This window comes from Dendrobates tinctorius, unplaced genomic scaffold (genome assembly GCF_039654945.1).
Source record: "Dendrobates tinctorius isolate UK_male_01 unplaced genomic scaffold, ASM3965494v1 ptg000019l, whole genome shotgun sequence".
Lineage (NCBI taxonomy): Eukaryota > Metazoa > Chordata > Amphibia > Anura > Dendrobatidae > Dendrobates > Dendrobates tinctorius.
The window spans coordinates 76,302,664-76,317,625 of record NW_027361687.1 but is presented as its reverse complement, the minus strand read 5'-3'; positions in this window follow the sequence as shown (position 1 = coordinate 76,317,625).

Here is a 14,962-nt window from a genome sequence, read left to right as displayed (position 1 = left end):
GCATGAGGCAGGCTCAGACGGTGTTAGGCCCAGTATGGATTGCACGTCATTGCACAAAGGTTAGAAAGGGTACCGTATCCCTGGATAACATGTATGGATAGCGTACACATTCAAAATATATGTCTATACAGCATGAGGCAGGCTCAGACGGTGTTAGGCCCAGTATGGATTGCACGTCATTGCACAAAGGTTAGAAGGGGTACCGTATCCCCGGATAACATGTATGGATAGCGTACACATTCAAAATATATGTCTATACAGCATGAGGCAGGCTCAGACGGTGTTAGGCCCAGTATGGATTGCACGTCATTGCACAAAGGTTAGAAAGGGTACCGTATCCCTGGATAACATGTATGGATAGCGTACACATTCAAAATATATGTCTATACAGCATGAGGCAGGCTCAGACGGTGTTAGGCCCAGTATGGATTGCACGTCATTGCACAAACGTTAGAAGGGGTACCGTATCCCCGGATAACATGTATGGATAGCGTACACATTCAAAATATATGTCTATACAGCATGAGGCAGGCTCAGACGGTGTTAGGCCCAGTATGGATTGCACGTCATTGCACAAAGGTTAGAAGGGGTACCGTATCCCCGGATAACATGTATGGATAGCGTACACATTCAAAATATATGTCTATACAGCATGAGGCAGGCTCAGACGGTGTTAGGCCCAGTATGGATTGCACGTCATTGCACAAAGGTTAGAAAGGGTACCGTATCCCCGGATAACATGTATGGATAGCGTACACATTCAAAATATATGTCTATACAGCATGAGGCAGGCTCAGACGGTGTTAGGCCCAGTATGGATTGCACGTCATTGCACAAAGGTTAGAAAGGGTACCTTATCCCTGGATAACATGTATGGATAGCGTACACATTCAAAATATATGTCTATACAGCATGAGGCAGGCTCAGACGGTGTTAGGCCCAGTATGGATTGCACGTCATTGCACAAAGGTTAGAAGGGGTACTGTATCCCCGGATAACATGTATGGATAGCGTACACATTCAAAATATATGTCTATACAGCATGAGGCAGGCTCAGATGGTGTTATGCCCAGTATGGAATGCACGTCATTGCACAAAGGTTAGAAGGGGTACCGTATCCCCGGATAACATGTATGGATAGCGTACACATTCAAAATATATGTCTATACATCAGGAGGCAGGCTCAGACGGTGTCAGGCACAGTATGGATTTGACGGCCCAGATTACACAGCGGAGGAGCAGGGAGAGGTAAAGATTGCAAATGCTGGGGCCCTGGCCAAGCAAGGGGGGCACACTCGTGGGCGTCGGTACTGGCACTGGGCCCCTCATAGTACAGCGGTGTGTCTGACGGCGGGTGTGCACCACCACCGTCAGAGACACTTGATTGCACTATGAGGGACCCTGTGCCAGTGCCCGCGCCCAAGAGTCGGCCTACCCACCTGTCCAGGGAAACGGCACTCGCACGGTGTCGTGCGCTAGGTGGTGACCCCGGCCATGGGGGGGAGGCAGCACAGTTAGGGAGTTTTAGAAAGTGGCATATGTTGATGTTGGACATTCAACTGATGCAAAAGGCGAAATAGGTGAAGTACCAGGAAGAGGTGGACCAAAGCAAGCCATTTTTCTGTCACCCTATGTGTCATCAGGGGAAGGTGGGACAAAATCCTTGGAAACCCATGCGTGGTTCATTTTAATGAAGGTTAGATCATCCACATTTTGGGTTGACAGACGGGTCCTTTTTTCTGTCAGGATTGATCCAGCTGCACTGAAGACTCTTTCCGATAGCACACTTGCAGCTGGGCAAGCGAGCTCCTGTAAGGCATATTGGGCCAATTCAGGCCAGGTGTCCAGTTTAGCGGCCCAATAGTCAAAGGGGAATGACCTGTGTGGGAGAACATCGATATGGGAGGAAAAGTAGTTTGTAACCATAGTTGACAACTGCTGTCTCCTGTCACTTTCCATCAATGCAGTATTACCAGTTGTGTGAGCGGTATTTGAAAAATCAGTCCACAACATTGTCATGAAACCCCTGTCTCCAACGCCACTTCTGCTGTGTGCACCACGAACACCTCTGCCAAGCTGCCCCCGGCCCGTACGGCTCGTGTGAGAACCATCACCGCTGCTGTGTGCTGGGAATGCCTCAAGCAACCGATTTACCAGAGTTGCTTGTTTATTAGCCAATATTAGGTCAAGGTTCTCCTGTGGCATGATGTTTTGTAATTTGCCTTTATAGCGTGGATCCAGGATGCTGGCCAACCAGTAGTCGTCATCGTTCATCATTTTGGCAATGCGGGGGTCCCTTTTTAGGATCCGCAAGGCATAATCTGACATGTGGGCCAATGTTCCCGGTGTCAATGATGCACTGCGAGTGCTGGGTGGAGGAGCACTTTCTGGCAAATCCACATCCCTCCAGTCACGCACAAACCCTGTACCAGACCTTGCCACGCCAACATTTTCACTTGCCCCACGAGATGCATCCTCCTCCCCTAAGTAATCATCCCCATCATCCTCCTCCTCCTCCTCCTCTTCTTCCTCCACCTCGTCCAGGAGAGGTCCCTGAGCAGACAATGGCTGAATGTCATCAAGGATTCCCTCCTCCTCTTCCTCCTCATCAACATTGGCTGCAAACGCCTGCTCCTTAAGGTGCGTCAAAGTTTGCATGAGCAGACGCATAAGTGGGATGCTCATGCTTAGGATGGCGTCGTCTGCGCTTACCAGCCGTGTGCATTCCTCAAAACACTGAAGGACTTTACAAAGGTCTTTCAGCTTCGACCACTGCACGCCTGTCAACTCCATGTCTGCTCTCAAAGTGCCTGGCCGTGTATCCTCCCACAAATGCATTATGGCCTGCCTCTGCTCGCACAGCCGCTCCACCATGTGCAGGGTGGAGTTCCACCTTGTTGCAATGTCGATAATGAGGCGGTGGATGGGAAGGTGGAGCAATCGCTGCAGCTTCTGCATACGAACGGAGTGTACAGGCGACCGGCGGATGTACGCGCACAGTCTTCGCACCTTCTGGAGCAGGGCTGTTAACTCCGGATAATTTTTGAGGAAGCACTGCACCACCAGGTTCAAGGTGTGAGCCAAGCAAGGTATGTGGCTGAGTTTTGAAAGGGCTATGGCTGCCACAAAATTACGGCCGTTATCACTAACTACCTTGCCTGCCTCAAGATGTACACTGCCCAGCCATGACTCAGTTTGTCGCTTCAAGTACTCGGCCAGCACCTCGGCGGTGTGTCTGTCGCCCAAACACCTCATCTGCAACACAGCCTGCTGACGCTTTCCACTAGCTGCTCGATAGGGGGACACATCGTGTGCAACAGTGGCAGCTGCAGATGGAGTGCTCGTACGACTGCGCTCTGTGGACGAGCTGTCGCTTCTGGAGGAGGAGGAGGAGGAGGAGGGTCGAACGCCTACAGCCAACTGTTTCCTAGACCGTGGGCTAGGCAGCACTGTCCCACCACCGCTGTCCCCTGTGGACCCTGCATCCACCACATTAACCCAGTGCGCAGTGATGGACACGTAACGGCCCTGGCCATGCCGACTGGACCATGCATCAGTTGTGAGGTGCACCTTTCCGCTCACTGACTGCTTGAGTGCATGGACAATGCGGTCTTTCACATGATGGTGGAGGGCTGGGATGGCTTTGCGAGAGAAGAAGTGGCGACTGGGTAGGTCATAGCGTGGTACTGCATAGGCCATGAGTTCGCGGAAAGCTGCGCTTTCCACCAACCGAAAGGGCATCATCTCAAACGAGATTAGTTTGGCAATGTGGGCGTTCAAACCCAGTGTACGCGGATGAGAGACTGAGTACTTTCTTGACCTACTCATAGTGTCTGGGAGGGTGAGCTGGACTTGAGAGCTGCATATGGTGGAAGTAGCGGTGGACAGGGCGGACTGAGAGAGGGTTGATGATGGTGATGGAGTTGGTGTTCTTTCTGATGGCCTAGAATCAGTCTTTCGTTGATATAACAGTGGGATTCCCTGACTGCTGTGGCCTTGCAACGACACCTCAACATTTGCTGCTGTGCTAACCGGTGGGCTTACAGTGGGGGAAACAATGTAGCGTTGCTGACTACCTTCGTTGTGATCAGTTGCACATGTGGCACTTGAGGTTTGGTGTTGTGTCCACGCTTGCAAGTGCATGCTGGTTAAATGTCTAAGCATGCAACTGGTATTCAAATTTTTCAGATTTTTCCCTCGGCTAAAGGTCTTTGCGCACTTCTTACAGATAACCTTGGCCTGATCATGAGGATTTTGTTCAAAAAACTGCCACACTGCACTCTTCCTACTTTGGCAGACATTTTGCGGCCTAGCACGCTGTGATCTTTTGACCCTCTGGACAAGCTGTCCAGCAACTCTTTTGATGTTTGGAACCTGTCTTTGGAGTGCTACGGGCCTGCCAGATAACAGCTGTTGCGATGTCGATGTCTGCTGTGGATGCTCCTCATCTGAGCTATTGGAAGCAGCACCCTCTTCCCCCAATGGATGCCAATCTGGGTCAACAACTGGGTCATCCATCACCTCCTCTTCTATGTCATGTGCACCTTTCTCTGTGTCACCGTGTATGGTGGTATAGTGTGCGGGAAGGGGCACCTGAGTCTCATCAGGGTCAAAATCTGGCTCTGTACACTGCGAGGACAATGTAGTGCTCTGAGTGAATGTACCAGCAGAATCATCCATCAGCGGCTGTGCATCAGTGCACTCCATGTCAGATTCATCTTGGCCTGGGTAATTCACCATTTGACTTGATAATCCAGGCATGGTATGTGAAAACAGCTCCATGGAGTAATCAGTAGTATGGCCTGCGTCATCCTTCAATCTTGGTTGGGGTGAAGGACACAAGGAAAGGTGTGGTTCATGAACATGAGCCTCCAATGACGACTCAGTGCTTTTACTTTTTACAACTGAAGAAGAGGAGGCGATAGAGCTGGAGGCTGAGTCAGCAATGTAAGACAAAACTTTTTCCTGATGCTCTGCCTTTAAAAGCGGTTTGCCAACTCCTAGAAAACTAAGCGTTCGAGGCCTTATGTAGACAGACGATGACGCAGGGTCAGCACCTCCTGCATTTGGTCCTATTTTGCTCTTGCCACTACCATCAGATCCACCACCAACACCATCATTACCAGCTTCCAACCCCCGCCCAATTCCACGGCCTCTTCCACCAGCCTTCCTCATTTTTGGTAGAAATGTAGACAAAATCCAACAAACTATATAGTAATGTAAAACAAGGTACAAGGTGTCTATAGGACAGGGGAGTTTTAGAATTTCTGCACACACTTGTGGACAGTGGACACTTGTGGATTGTGTGCGGCCCACTGGTATCTGAGCGCTATGTGACACGCTCGATGGCACAGCTGCCTGTGACCAAAGTGACGAGAGGATAATGGAGATTTTGAATCTCTGCGTACACTTGTGGACAGTGGACACTTGTGGATTGTGTGCGGCCCACTGATATCTGAGCGCTATGTGACACGCTCGATGGCACAGCTGCCTGTGACCAAAGTGACGAGAGGATAATGGAGATTTTGAATCTCTGCGTACACTTTTGGACACTGGACACTTGTGGATTGTGTGCGGCCCACTGATATCTGAGCGCTATGTGACACGCTCGATGGCACAGCTGCCTGTGACCAAAGTGACGAGAGGATAATGGAGATTTTGAATCTCTGCGTACACTTTTGGACACTGGACACTTGTGGATTGTGTGCGGCCCACTGATATCTGAGCGCTATGTGACACGCTCGATGGCACAGCTGCCTGTGACCAAAGTGACGAGAGGATAATGGAGATTTTGAATCTCTGCGTACACTTTTGGACACTGGACACTTGTGGATTGTGTGCGGCCCACTGATATCTGAGCGCTATGTGACACGCTCGATGGCACAGCTGCCTGTGACCAAAGTGACGAGAGGATAATGGAGATTTTGAATCTCTGCGTAAACTTGTGGACAGTGGACACTTGTGGATTGTGTGCGGCCCACTGATATCTGAGCGCTATGTGACACGCTCGATGGCACAGCTGCCTGTGACCAAAGTGACGAGAGGATAATGGAGATTTTGAATCTCTGTGTACACTTGTGGACAGTGGACACTTGTGGATTGTGTACGGCCCACTGATATCTGAGCGCTATGTGACACGCTCGATGGCACAGCTGCCTGTGACCAAAGTGACGAGAGGATAATGGAGATTTTGAATCTCTGCGTACACTTTTGGACACTGGACACTTGTGGATTGTGTGCGGCCCACTGATATCTGAGCGCTATGTGACACGCTCGATGGCACAGCTGCCTGTGACCAAAGTGACGAGAGGATAATGGAGATTTTGAATCTCTGCGTACACTTTTGGACACTGGACACTTGTGGATTGTGTGCGGCCCACTGATATCTGAGCGCTATGTGACACGCTCGATGGCACAGCTGCCTGTGACCAAAGTGACGAGAGGATAATGGAGATTTTGAATCTCTGCGTACACTTTTGGACACTGGACACTTGTGGATTGTGTGCGGCCCACTGATATCTGAGCGCTATGTGACACGCTCGATGGCACAGCTGCCTGTGACCAAAGTGACGAGAGGATAATGGAGATTTTGAATCTCTGCGTACACTTTTGGACACTGGACACTTGTGGATTGTGTGCGGCCCACTGATATCTGAGCGCTATGTGACACGCTCGATGGCACAGCTGCCTGTGACCAAAGTGACGAGAGGATAAGGGAGATTGGATTGCTTTTAAAAAAGCAGTTTGCGGAGCAGTGGGTAAACAGCAATGTCAGCGTGTCAGGAAGCCTTAGAAGGCAGCCCAACAACCAACACCACTGATACACCACAATATAGCCTCCCCTTGCACTGCACACACAGTGACTTGTGTGTTGTGCAGGCCAAATCGCTAGCAGCAGAAGCAGTTTTTTTGTCTTCTTCCCTGCCTAACGCTCTCCCTACACAATCAGCAGCAACCTCTCCCTATACTAAGATCGGCATATGTAAGATGGCGGTCGGCGTGCACGCCCTTTTATACCCCCTGTGACGCCCACCAAAGCAAGCCAATCACTTGCATGCCCTTCTGAAAGATGGTGGTGACCCGTGCCTATGTCATCACGTTGCCCACAGTGTCCGTGGATCCTGATTGGCTGAAAAAGAGCGCAAAACAAACTTTTGAAACGCGACTTTGGCGCGTAAGTCGCCGACCTCGTGGCCGACCTCATCCTAGGGTCGGGTTTCGTTTCATGAAACCCGACTTTGCCAAAAGTCGGCGACTTTTGAATTTTTTCGACCCGTTTCGCTCAACTCTAGTTATTATTATTATTTATTTTTAACTTAACAGTTGTTCACCTTCACTCTCAGGTCACCCCACTGCCTCTTCTTGGCTGATTCGGTCCTGCCAATCCCTCCCCCTCAGCGCTGCTGGCCTTTCTCTGCATGCCAGCTTCCCAGGTTGAGTCGGTTAGCTCGTCATGCACCATCTTGTCTTCCAGCCCCGCACGATGGTTCTCCTGACTTGGTGACTTAACAACAACCTGACTTATCTGCAACTGTGTCTCATCTTCATCTTTCTGTTTAGACAAAATTTGCTATTCCTCACCATCATCTTCTTGTGACCATGGCTGCGCTAAGTTTTGTAAATCAATAAACAGCATGTACTCCTGTATCTCTTGGAACATACAGGTTGAGAGGCCACAATAAAGAAATGCTGTTGTAAAGAGCTTCTCAAAGTGTCCCAGTGTGGGATAACTAGTCTCCTGAGACTCAACATGGTGGGGAAAGGAGTATCAGGATAAGGATTCAGTGATTCAGACTCTTGGCCGGTGAGACTGGACCGTGTGGAACTGTGTGGTGCTGCCAAACATGCTGGAGGTATTTTCTGCTATCCAACTGACCACCTGTTCGCACTGCTGTGGCTTCAGAAGTAGTGTCCCTGCAAAGTGGGACAGGAACTTGTGTGTCATGGATGGGTATGTTTCTTGTGCTCCAGCAACAGGCATAGTCACACCTGCCCCACATTATTGGCATCTGCGTACCCCATCATCTGCACTTCCACTGCCCCATCCCTTACCACACGCCTTACACATATTCTAATTGCTAAAAAATTGGTCACCTGCCGCATTTTAAGCGTTTTTTGAAGTTTTATACAAAGAACGTGTTACGGTTAGAGGAAAAGATGTACTAGAAAGTGGACCCTCTGGGTCACGGCTCCAGAGCCCCCGGGGGCGAGTGCCCAGGTGAGGACCACCCCCTATACAGGGAGTGTGAGGGACAGGCCACCAGGGGATAGAGCCGCGACAGCCGGAACCAAAGGGGCGACTGAGGCAAAAAGAAGGAAGGCGCTGACGTGGACGATAAGTGAGGCGCCGGGCAATGCAGGGGCCCAGTGGGGTACAGGACTGGAGAGCCAGGGGAGCACCGGACCGGAGGCTGAAAGGTAAGGAGCACAGATAAATAAAGAGAGGGGCAGCAGGCAACAGAAACGGGGAGGAGCACGCAGGGAGCAGGACAGAGGGAAGAAAGCCTCAGGGAGACTGAGAGGGCAGAGCACTGGAAAGGGAGACCGGAAAGGCAGGCGGCGGACAAGGAAAGGCTAGGGCACTAACATACGCAGACAGGGAACGAGAGGGGGCCTGAGACAGTGATCACCACAGCAGACAGCGTCACCGTATGTGATAATCAGGCGTCTTACCTGCGCCGGCGCCGGGCATATGTAGCGGTGGGCGCCGCCATCTTGGGGGCGGAGCTAGCGCGTCACGTGACTCAGGAGGCCGCGCGCTGTGTGCTGGTACCCGTCGCCGGGGGAGCCGGAGGCCAGGCGCGGGGGCGCGCTGAAGAGCAGGAGCGCGCCGGACGGAGTGTGCAGCAAGGCATGCAGGAGCAGGGGCTGGCGCCGTGACAGAACGTAAAAGTGTATGGATGACAAATTGAATCCAGAAAAAATTGTCACCATTTTTTTGTAGTGTTATAGAAGAACCTAGTGTACCACAGAGCACGTAACACTGTATGGATGAGTAATTGAATCCAGAAACATTTTTCATTTGTTTTTGAGTGTTATATACCACTGAAAATGTACCAAATGTACCACAAAGCATGTAAGACTCTATGGATGCGTAATTGAATCCAGAAGATATTTCCAATGCTTCTTTGTAGTGTTATAAACCACAGAAATGTAGCACAAAACACAAAATGCTCTATGAGTAATTAAATCCAGAAAATATTTTCAATGTTTTTTTGGAGTGTTATATAACACTTCAATGTACCAAAAAGCACGTAATACTCTATGGATGACAATACAGTATAGTCAATTTTTTACCCAAAAAACAAAGAATGTGGTCAATTGCCACTGCTATATATTTAGAAATGGACTACAAAGACCTAACTCCTGCCTAGAGACTGTATTCAGCTACTCTCCCTGCTCCTGCAACTCCCTCTCCCTCTCTTCAGTAGTCTAAATTCAGATGGTATCTGATGCAAAAAGCAAAGCGCAAAATTATCCCTTACAAGGAATCATAATAAGATACAAGGTATCATGGCTCAGCTTCAGCACCAGCATCAACACTACAGGCCTCTGAACCGTTATACTGTGCACACATAAGCCTAGATAAGCACACTCTTCCTCCAATAACAACTGTCACAGAGCTGTGGAATGGCATCAGTATGCCAAGCTTGGTGGCACCTGTCCATTTATAACACCTGAATATGTCACACGGTAATCCACTACGGCATTACAGTGACTCACAGGTAATCCCCGCATGCTTTTTCGCTGTGCAGCAGGTGCCAAACATGCGGGACGGTGATTTGAGTTTCAAATTCGAGCACCGGCTAATGCTACCAAAGTGCAGAGCACATCCTAAAACCCAGATACTCGCGTTATATCAGAGTATCACCAAGCACGTTCGCTCATCCCTACATTATACCCTTCTATAGCAAATTGATACAAGCTCCAAATAATGAGTTCCCTTTTATTAACTAAAAATTTCCCAAAATGTAATATTTTGCTTTTGATGCATTAAATTTTCTTTGATCTTGGTAGGTAATCACTACAGAGCATTAAAATGGACCTCATTTCGCACTGACAGAAACCTTTCAAATAATGTTAATGTCATGATACCAGTGCTGGGTGACCGGCACTTCTGGGGTTAATGTTTTGATCTCAGTGCAGACTCTTACCTGCACACCTGGGACCTATTATGGTGGCCTCTCATTGGTTCTGGGAAAGCCTCTTATGGCCTCAGGAAGCTCCCATCCCCCGTCAATTATACTTTCACCCTTGGCATTGTGTGGTGACCCCTGAGTGTGTTTGTGCTGTGTTCTGGTTGCTTGATTCTCTGTGTACGACTCAGTCTGTTCTCTGGATATTGCTTTGGATTCTGCTTGGTATCTTCTATGTCTGTTTGGTTTTGACTTCTGCTTGGCCCTGACTATCTGTTCTGTCTCATCCCTGGAACTTTACTGATATCTCTGTGAATGACCTCCGTTTTGCCTGACTCTGAGTATTTCTGTATAGTGTCCTGCCATCTCTGAAAGCAGGACGCTAAGCCCCACCCACTTGCAGTCACATGACCGTAGGTCCTGTGTCTGCTTGCTAAACTTCAGCATCCACAGGTCCTGTGTATCTGTACTTTCTGGCTGTACCTAACCCCGGGCCCCCTACAGTGCGGGTGAGTCCCTGCTCAGCGGAGGCTGCCGCCGGCGCTGACAGGATCCTGACATTATAACTGACCATTAAGTTTTTGGGGTTTTCTTGTGCAGAGTTATGGATCCCATACAGTCTCTGGCTGACCAGATGAAAAGTCTGAGTCAGATGTTTCAGGGTTTATCTCTGGAGCAGCAAGCTCTGGCTCGTTCTCAGCAGCAGGTTTCTGAGACAGTGTGAGGGGCTTTATCTGCTGGGTCTCCGGGGGCTGGGGCGAGGGATGTTGTTCTGGTGTCCCCAGAACCACCTGTTAAACTGCCTGACTTTTTTCTGGGAGCAAAAAGGAGTTCAGGGTCTTCATGGAGGGGTGCAAACTTTTTTTTAGTTTGAGACCATATTCCTCTGGGGACGAAAACCAGAAGGTAGGGGTCATTATGTCGTTATTAAGAGGGTCCCCACAAGCTTGGGCTCTCTCCCTTCCTCCCACTGCCCCTGAGAGAGTGTCTGTGAATGCATTCTTTGAGGCCCTCGGGCACATTTATGATGAGCCTGACCGAGTGCGATTGGCAGAGGACATGGTGATGAGCGTCTGTCAGGGGAAACACTCGGCTGAGTGGTTTTGTACTGAGTTCCGCCGCTGGGCCGCAGAGGTCTCTTGGAATGACGCCGCACTCAGAGGACTGTTTCGCAGAGGCTTGTCCGAGCGGCTGCAGAATGCCTTGGCGTTACAACCCCCACCTAACTCTCTCGAGGACGCCATGACCCAGGCCGTGCGGATGGACCATAGGCTGCATGCCAGAGGGGTGATGCAGGTGGAGACTCCTTTGCTCCCCAGTGAAAAGAGACTGCCCCTGAGTTCATGGATGTAGGCGCCCTCTCCCTGAAGGATACGGAGAGGAAACGCCGGAAGGACAAGCAGTTTACTGCGGTAAAACGGGACATTGGAAAAGGGAGTGTCCTGATTGGCAGTCTTCGACCTGGTCGTTGGGAAACGACTAGGTCTGGGTAGTCAACGGAGAGACTACTCAGACCCTCACGTACCCTTTTCCTCATTTTCTAAAGTGTTACTTCATGTGGAACTGTTTGTGGACGGTAGTTCTTTTCCCTCTACAGACTTCGTGGACTGCGGATCATCAATTAATCTCATTGACTCCCAATTGGTCACACACTGCAAGATAGGGACAGTTAGGCTCAAGGTTCCGATCAAGGTGATGGCCATTGACTCCTCTCCCCTCACTAAGGAGGGAATTCTCTTTATGTCTGACTTGTTTTCGCTCAGAGTGGGCGCTACTCATGTGGAAAACCTAAGTTGTTTTGCTCAGGACAATCTACCTGCAGGGTTGGTATTGGGCATGCCCTGGTTACAACACCATAACCCAGTTATTAACTGGAAAACAGGGGAGATTGTTCAATGGGGGTTTAATGATTTTAAGTTATGTGATAAATCCGCACTGCTGGTTGAACCTGTTAAATCTGTGTCTGTATCATCTGTCGAGCTGGAAGGTATTCCGGAATGCCTGAAGGACTTCAAAGATGTATTCTCTGAAAGCGAGGCCAAGACGTTACCGCCACATAGACCCTTTGACTGCGCTATTGAGCTGGTCCCGGGGGGCTAAATTACCTTTTCTGTAAAGAAAAAAGATGGCGGGTCACGTCCCTGTCTCGATTTTCGGGAGCTTAATCAGATTACTGTACGGAATACGTACCCCCTTCCGTTGATTCCCGATTTGTGTAACCAACTATCAGGGGCAAAGTGGTTTTCTAAACTGGATCTTCAGGGGGCATATAATTTGATAAGGGTCCATGAGGGGGATGAATGGAAAACTGCGTTCCTCATGTCTGAGGGACTGTTTGAAAATTTAGTAATGCCATTTGGTCTTACCAATGCCCCCGCCATATTTCAGAATTTCATCAACGTGGTATTCTCGGATCTCATTGGTCGTTTTGTCATTATCTGCTTAGATGATATTTTGATATACTCCTCCGACAGGCATTCTCATCTGGAACATGTACGAACTGTTCTCCAAAGACTGAGAGAAAATCATCTGTATGCCAAATTGGAGAAATGTGTATTTTGTGTGCAAGAATTGTCTTTTTTGGGATTAATTGTATCCGGTGAGGGTTTTCACATGTACCCCAAGAAGGTGCAGGCCATTGCGGATTGGGTGCAACCCCGAGATCTTAAGGGTCTTCAGCGCTTCTTGGGGTTCGCCAATTATTACCGCAAATTTATCCAGGGGTTTTCGCAGGTGGTCAAACCTCTCACGGATCTAACATGCAAAGGTGCGGATGTGAGAAATTGGTCCTTGCTCGCAAAAGAGGCCTTTGCGATGCTGAAAAAATGTTTTATGTCTGCTCCTGTGTTGGTACAGCCAGATCCTTCCAAACCATTTGTGGTGGTGGATGCCTCTGAGGTGGGGGTGGGGGAAATGTTGTCCCAAGGGCCTGCCACTCTAACCAACCTCAGGCCATGTGCTTTCTTTTCCAGGAAGTTCTCTGCTGCTGAAATAAATTATGATGTAGGCAATAGAGAGCTTCTTGCGGTCAAGTTGGCGTTTGAGGAGTGGAGGCACTTTTTGGAGGGGGCCAGTCACCCGATTACTGTGATCACTGACCACAAAAATTTGTCATACATTGAGTCTGCTAAAAGATTAACGCCCAGACAGGCCCGTTGGTCACTTTTTTTTTCTCGTTTCCAGTTTACTATTACATTCCGTCCAGGGTCAAAGAATGTCAAGGCTGACGCCTTATCTCGTAGTTTTCACCCTGTGTCTGCCCTGAGCCACCGTCCTCCATTCTGCACCCCTGGATGGTGTTAGCAGGGATCTCGTCTGAATTGGAGCGGGAAATTGAGGGGGCCCAGTCACTGGCTCCTGCAGCCAACCCAGGGGGCAAGTTGTTTGTCCCAGAGCAACTTCGCCTTAAACTCTTGCAAGAGTTCCACGAATCCAAGTTGTGTGCTCACCCTGGTATATCAGCCATGCAACTGGCGGTGGCTAGGATCTTCTGGTGGCCTACCCTTGGTTCTGATATAAAGAAATTCATTTTTGGTTGTGGAGTCTGCGCTCATTCTAAAAGCTCCCATAGCCAGTCGGCGGGGGAGATGATGCCCTTGGAAGTTCCCGAAAGACCATGGACCCATCTGTCCATGGATTTTAATACCAATCTTCCCGCTTCCAGGGGAAATACGGTGGTATGGGTAGTGGTGGACAGATTTTCAAAGCATGCTCATTTTGTACCCCTGTCCACATTACCTTCTGCTGAGACCTTATACAGATTGTTTGTGCAACATGTGGTCCACTTGCATGGGGTACCCCTGAATGTGGTGTCTGATCGTGGTGTGCAGTTTGTGTCTAAGTTTTGGCGTGCTTTCTGCAAAAAATTAGGGATATCTCTGCATACCATCCTGAGAGTAATGGTCTGACGGAAAGCACTAATCAGTCTCTGGAACAGATCCTCAGATGTCTGACTTCTGCTAGACAAAATGACTGGTGTGATATACTGCCGTTGGCTGAATTTGCCTTCAATAGTCGGGTGAGTCAATCCACTGGTATGCCCCCTTTCTTGATCAACTATGGGTTCAGTCCTCATTTTGGTGAGTTTTCCCATCTGGATTCTGGGTGCCCCGGGGCTGAGGACTCTGTTCAGTGGTTAAAAGATACATGGGCAGAAGTCCAGCAGCGTATATCTAGGTCTCAAGGCAGGTATAAGTTTTTCGCGGACAGGAAACAAACACCTGGTCCCATGTTTCAGGTTGGAGAGAAAGTTTGGCTCTCCACGCGAAACATTAAGTTAAAGATTCTGTCAGCCAAGTTGGGCCCCAAATTCATTGGCCCATACAAGATTGTGGAGAAAATCAAGTTCGGGGAGAATCCGAGTCCGCTGCTCCTCCGGTTTCGGTTGAGGGACATGTGGAATGTGAGATTGATCACATCGTAGATTCTAGGTTGGTACGGCGGTCAGTACAGTACCTAGTTCATTGGAAGGAGTATGGGCCGGAGGACAGGTCCTGGGTGCCGCCCTGGTTGATGCTTGCAGATCGCCTGGTTCGGGCTTTCCATGCTAGGTACCCGGGCAAGCCTGGGGGTTGAGAGGCCCCCCGTTGAGAGGGGGGTACTGTCATGATACCAGTGCTGGGTGACCGGCACTTCTGGGGTTAATGTTTTGATCTCAGTGCAGAATCTTACCTGCACACCTGGGACCTATTATGGTGGCCTCTCATTGGTTCTGGGAAAGCTTCTTATAGCCTCAGGAAGCTCCCATCCCACGTCAGTTATACTTTCGCCCTTGGCATAGTGTGGTGACCACTGAGTGTGTTTGTGCTTGATTCTTTGTGTACGAC